The 6,924-nt window shown below is 46.8% G+C and overlaps 1 protein-coding gene across 4 annotated transcripts in view; it reads left to right on the plus strand.

Annotated features, from left to right (window-relative positions):
* LOC122558575 (RNA-binding Raly-like protein) overlaps window positions 1-6,924 on the plus strand; it is a 949,610-nt gene that overhangs the window by 679,519 nt on the left and 263,167 nt on the right. The gene's annotated exons all lie outside the window — the stretch shown is intronic.

Below are 6,924 nucleotides of genomic sequence, written 5' to 3' on the forward strand. Positions count from 1 at the left end.
GTGTGTGTGTGTCACTGTCTGTGTGTGTGTGTGTCACTGTCTCTATCACTGTGTGTGTATGTGTCACTGTCTCTATCACTGTGTGTGTGTGTCTGAGTGTGTGTGTGTGTGTCTGAGTGTGTGTATGTCTGTGTATGTCTGTGTGAGTGTGTGTCTGTGTGTGTGTGTGTGTATGAGTGTGTGTGTGTGTGTATGTCTGTGTGTGTGTGTGTCTGTGCGTGTGTGTGTTGCCAGGTTACTGTTCCACAGATGCTGGCTATGCCTAACCTAGTTAGTCTAGATATTTAAGGCCATTCTGGAATTCTTTTTCACATTCATTCTTTCCCGGGATGTGCACATTGTGAGCAAAGTATGCATTTGTCAGGCACTCCTAACCGTCCTTGTACTGAGTGACCAGTTTGGCCATATCGGTGAGTAATTAAGGGTCAACCACCCATGGCCTGGAGTCACATGTAGGCCAGATCACGAATGGACAGCAGACTTCCCTCTGGAAAGAACATTAGTGAACCAGTTGTGGTTCTTCACAATTATTTTCTGGCTGTCACAGTCATTATTCCTGGGAGCAGCTTATTCGGCAATAGAAGGCATCATGGTTAAATATGATTGTGTTCTGAGGATAGTCATGTACACACAAGGGTTACAGATTTGCTGCATCCAGTGCCTAGCATTGGAGGGTCAAAATCAACTGCACCGCCTCATCTGTTGCCTCACCTATGGTCAGCTAAATGAACTTGGACTTGGGAGCAACTAGACTGAGTGATTCAAGATTGGGTGGGGATGGGGGGCTGTGGGGGCCATCAACAGTAGCAGAATTATACTCCACCACAACCTGTAACTTCATGGCTCGACATATCCTCCACTCGACCACTACCGTCAAGCCAGGGGATCAGCCCCGGTTCAATACAGCGTGCAGGAGGGCATGCCAGGAGCAGCACCAGGCCATGCCTGAGAATGATAAAGCTGTAACACAGGAGTAGTTTCATGCCAATACAAAGCAGTCCAAAATATGGAGAGAGCTAAGCAATCCCACAACCAACAGATCACTTCTAAGCTCTGCAGTCCTGCCACATCCAGTCAGGAATGGTGGTGGACAATTAACAACTCAGTGGAGGCTCCACAAATATCCCCATTCTAAGGACATAAGGACCAGGAGCAGGAGTAGGCCGCCTGGCTTGTCAAGCCCACTCCGCTCTTTAATAAGATCATGGCTTACCTTTCTCGTGGACTGAGCTCCACTTACCCACCCGCTGACCATAACCCATAATTCCTAACGGTTCAAAAATCTATCTACCTTTGCTTGAAAAACATTCAACGAGGAAGCCTCAATTGTTTCATTAGGCAGGGAATTCCACAGATTCATAACCCTTTGGGTGAAGAAGTTTCTCCTCAACTCAGACCCTAAATCTGCTCCCCTTTATTTTGAGACTATGTCCTCTAGTTTCACCCACCAGCAGAAACAACCACGCTGCTTCTATATTATCTATTCCCTTCATCATTTTATATGTTCCTATAAGACCGCCCTTCATTCTTCTGAATTCCAATGAATATAATCACATCTGTAACATAACCTCCCTGCTTTTAAACTCCAATCCTCTAACAATGAAGGACAACATGCCATTTTGCTTCTTAATTACCTGCTGCATCTGCAAATCAACCTGTTGTGATTCATGCGCAAGGATACCCAGGTCCCTCTGCATAAGCAACATGCTGCAATTTTTCACCAGTCCAAAATGCATCCTACCGTCCTCAACCATGGGAGTGCCAAGCACATCCGTTCAAAAGGTCAAGGCTAAAATATCTGCAACAATCTTTACCCAGAAGTGGTTGATCCATCTCAGCCTCTTCCAGTGGTCCCCAGCATTTCAGATAGCCATCTTCAGCCAGTTCGATTCACACTACTTGATATCAATAAATGGTTGAGGCCGCTGCATATTGCAAAGGCTACAGGCGCTGACAACATTCCAGCATTGTACTGAAGACTTGTTCTCCGGAACTTTCCATTCCCCTATCCGAGCTGTTCCAGTGCAGTTATAAAACTGGTACCTACCCAACAATGTGGAAAATTGCTCAGGTATGTCCTGCACTCAAAAAGCAGGGCAAATCCAACCCAGCCAATTACCGCCCCATCAGTCTACTCTCGGTCACCGGAAAAGTGATGGAAGGGGTCACCAACAGGGCTATCAAGTAGCACCTGCTCAGCAATGACCTGCTCAGTGACGCCCAGTTTGGGCTCCCCCAGGGACACTCAGCTCCTGACCTCATTACAGCCTTGGTTCAGACATGGACCAAAGATCTGAATCCCAGAGGGGAGGTGATACTGACAGCCGTTGACATCAAGGTGGCTTTTGACTGAGTATGGCATCAAGGAGCCTGAGCAAAACTGGAGTCAATAGATATCAGGGGGCAAACTCTCCACTGGTTGGAGTCATACCTGGCACATAGGAAGATGGCCGCGGTTGTTGGAGGTCAATCATCTCGGCTCCAGGACATCTCTGCAGGAGTTCCTCAGGGTAGTGTCCTAGGCCCAACCATCTTCAGCTGTTTCATCAATGACCTTCCCTCCAACATAAGGTCAGCAGTGGGGATGGTCACTGACAATTGTGTGATGTTCAGCACCATTCGTGACTCCTCAGATATCGAAGTTAGTGTTCAAATGCAATAAAATCTAGACAATATCCAGGCTTGGGCTGACAAGTGGCAAGTAACATGCACACTACACAAATGCCAGATAATGACCATCTCCAACAAAAGAGAATCCAACCATTTCTCCCCAATATTCAATAGAATCACCATCACTGAATTCCCCCACAAGCAACATCCTGGAGGCTACCATTGACCAGAAACCCAACTGAACACGCCACATAAACGCAGTAGCAACAAGAGCAGGTCTGACTCTGGAATATTATGGCACATAACTCATCTCCTGACTCCCCAAAGCCTGTCCACCATCTACAAGGCACAAGTCAGGAGTGCGATGGAATACTCCCCACTTGCCTGGATGGGTCCATCTCCAACAACACTCAAGAAGTTTGACATGACCCAGGACAATCCCTCCAACATTGACCTTCAGCTCATCCTATCTACATGGTGTACTGCAGAAATTCACCAAAGATCCCCAGACTGCACCTTCCAAACCATTCCCTTCTAGAAGGACAAGGGCAGCAGACATATGGGAACACCACCCCCCCTGCAAGTTCCCCTCCAAGCCACTCACCACCCTGACTTGGAAATATATCGTTGTTCCTTCATTGTTACTGGGTTAAAATTCTGGAATTCCCTCCCCAATTATATTGTGGGTCTACCCACAGCAGGTGGACTGCACTGTTCCCAGAAGGCAGCTCATCACCACCTTCTCAGTGGTACCTAAGGACCTAGTCAGTGACAAATATATCCCATGAAAGGCAATTAAAAAGAACCCTTTGACTTTCTGCTCAGTGTTATACAGCAAATTTTTTTTAAAAAACCATTCACAGGATGAGGGCATTGCTGTCTAGGCCAGCATTTATTGTCCATCCCTAATTACCCAGAGGGCAGTTGAGAGTCGACCACATTGCTGTGGGTCTGGAGGCACGTGTAGGCCCAGACCAGGTAAGGGTGGCAGTGTCCTTCCCTAAAGGGCATTAGTGACCCAGATGGAGTTTTACAACAATCCACAATGGATTCATGGTCTTCATTCGACTCTTAATTCCAGATTTTTGTATTATTGAGTTCAAATTCCACCATCTGCCACAGTGTGATTCAAACCCAGGACCCCAGGACATTACCTGGGCCTCTGAATTAACAGTCTGGCGATAATACCACTCGGCCATTGCTTCCTGAAGCCTGCACTTCACTTAACTGCTGGAGAAAATGTATTTCCACTTAAAACTGCTTTTCAATAGTGCAAAAAATTTCAATCAATCCGTAGAAAGGGATAATTTCATTTTAACAACTTCAGGTCATCAGCTGAGTAACTGCTGTACAAATTGAACAGAATTGATGGCACTGTGATGTGGGCAGCACATCTCGAAACTCTCTCAACCCCACCGTCGCTCTGATGTGTCTTATTCTGTCTGTGGAACGCAATGTCTGAGGGTGGTTGTTTTTAAAGAGTACGGGGAACATCTCCCCTCTAGCATGACTGTGCTTTGATGGTTTTAAACTACGGCCAGTGAAACACACTGAAATTCTCTTCCTAACAAGACAGAAACACAAGCTGCAGGACCTGAAACCGTAGCTGAAGCTGGTGGTATATTGCTCCTAGTATATTGGCCAGCATCCTAATAGTTGGTGTAGACATCCTGTGGGTGTAGCAGAGGCATATGGGGTGGGAAATGCTTTCAAGACTAATTTGGTCCATGTTTTCTCAATGTGGGTTGAGGGTGCACTCAGAGTTGCTGACGCCTGAACGCACATTCAGTGAGACACCTCCGACTCCCCCCACAACTCCCCAACCCTCTTCATGAAAGAGTCTGCACCATCCAACGTGCTGGGAGGTGAAACACCGCATGTTGAATCAGTTGGGTCAATGGGCTGAAGAGTGACTGGTTGAGGTTAATTTGGATAAATGCGAGGTATTGCATTTTGGTAAAACGCAGGGCAGAATTTATACAATTGCCTTGAGTAGTGTTGTAGAACAGAGAGACCAAGGGGCTCAGTAACATAATTCTTTGAATCGGAGATGCCGGTGTTGGACTGGGGTGTACAGAGTTAAAAATCACACAACACCAGGTTATAGTCCAACAGGTTTAATTGGAAGCACTAGCTTTCGGAGCTGTATAATTTCAGTTACATCACACTGCAAATTTTTGCTATAAATTCTGTGTTACGATCGAGCCCTCCACAATCACCTGATGAAGGAGCGTCGCTCCAAAAGCTAGTGTGCTTCCAATTAAACCTGTTGGACTATAACCTGATGTTGTGTGATTTTTAACATAATTCTTTGAAGTTTGCATCACATGTCGACAGAGTGGGCAAGAAGGCATTCAGCATGCTTGCCTTCCATTAAGTTTCGGAGTTGGGACCTTCTATTGAGGGTTATACAGGATATTGGTGAGGCCTCTTCTGAAGTACTCTGTCCAGTTCTGTTATAGGAAAGATATTATTAAATTAGAGAGGGTTCAGATAATATTTACCAGGATATTGCTGGGAATGGAAGGTTTTAGTGAGAAGGCGAGGCTGGACTTTTTTTCACTGGAGTGTCGGAAGTTGAGAAGTGACCTTATAGAGGTTTATGAAATTATGAGGAGCATAGGCAGTCACCCAAAGTTAGAAGTGAACCCAGGTCCCTGGCACTGTGAGGTAGCAGTGCTAACCACTGAGACACTGCACTGCCCACAGCCAGCCCCATAACCTTCAAATCTCATTCCTAAACTGAGCTCCAGTGAGGATGGGGAGCTCACACTTGCTACCAGCAACAGAGTATCCCCGTTATCCTCTCATACGCTCTGCTACAATTTGAGACTGACAATATTTAATGTTGCGGCACACAAATTTATTTCTCAACCTGAGCCCAAGCCCATTTGACCGCTGGCCAGTTCAATTCAATTTCAGGAAGATTGCCTTTCCTGCAAAGATGAATTTCAGCCCAGCAGTGGGACCGCTGTTTAGTTCCTGCGGAACATCTTTCGTTGATACTTGAAATCAGGGAGTTAACGTTTCTGTTGCAGTGGGGTGTTCTCTCAAATTAACATCGGCACAATGAAATACCTCAAACATACTTCTTCAGGAATTGCTGACATTGTGAAATGCACTGCGTAAAGACAAGGTAGCAGTGAAAGCCCCTGTGGAAATGGCTAATTTGTCACCTTCTGGCAGTCCTCCAGCTTGTCCATTGATCGTGGGCTGGCAGTCAGTTGAAAAACCCTCACAGAAAGTCCCTGGCAGGGAGTCTCAAGTGGTGTAAGACTGAGTGCCTGTTTCTAACATAAAGTTTGTACTAACTCGCCCCATTGTTGTTAGGGTACATTGTTCAAACTCCCCGACAGTTTAACTCCCACAGGGCTGTTTTCGATGACTTGGTACTGTGCGCAGTTTCCACGTTAGAATATTACTTCTTCACAGCAAGGTGCCCTTTATGGTCGCAAAACCTCCCGATGTCCTCCTGAGACCCCTATTAAACAACAGCTGGACAATAGGGTGGCACGGTGGCTCAGTGGTTAGCACTGCTGTCTCACAGTGCCAGGGACCCGGGTTCGATTCCAGCCTCAGGCGACTGTCAGTGTGGAGTTTGCACATTCTCCCCGTGTCTGCGTGGGTTTCCTCACACAGTCCAAAGATATGCAGGCCAGGTGAATCGGCCATACTATAGTGCCCCAGGGATGTGTAGGTCAGGTGCATTAGTTAGGGGTAAATATAGGATAGGGGGGTGAAAGAGTCTGGGTGGGTTAACTTCAGAGGGATTCTATGATCGGCCATGCTAGATTCCAAAAATGTGTGGGTTAGGTGAATTGCCCATAGTGTTCAGGGATGCGCAGTTAGGTGCATTGGTCAGGGATAAATGTAGAGTAATAGGGTCTGGGTGGGCTACTCTCCGGAGGGTTGGTGTGGACTTGTTGGCCTGTTTCCACACTGTAGGGATTCTATGAGAAGCTCAACTAAGCTAGGTTTCAAGCAGCAGGGAATAAAACGGACAGGTTTAGGAAGGGTCGTGGAGAGCGGGGAGCCTCAGTTAGCTGGAGGAATGGCTTTAGTTAATTCTAATGACAGCCCATTGTGGCATTGTCCTTGATGGTGTAGGCTTCGTTCCTGTATGGTCTGATCCACTCGCTGGGATTCATTTTACATGATTCTGGATCAGTGGTGCTGGAAGAGCACAGCAATTCAGGCAGCATCCGAGGACAGGCAAAATCGACGTTTCGGGCAAAAGCCCTTCATCAGGAATAAAGGCAGAGAGCCTGAAGCGTGGAGAGATAAGCTAGGGGAGGGGGGGGGTGGGGAGAGAGT

This window comes from Chiloscyllium plagiosum, chromosome 17 (genome assembly GCF_004010195.1).
Source record: "Chiloscyllium plagiosum isolate BGI_BamShark_2017 chromosome 17, ASM401019v2, whole genome shotgun sequence".
In the NCBI taxonomy this organism is placed as follows: Eukaryota; Metazoa; Chordata; class Chondrichthyes; order Orectolobiformes; family Hemiscylliidae; genus Chiloscyllium; species Chiloscyllium plagiosum.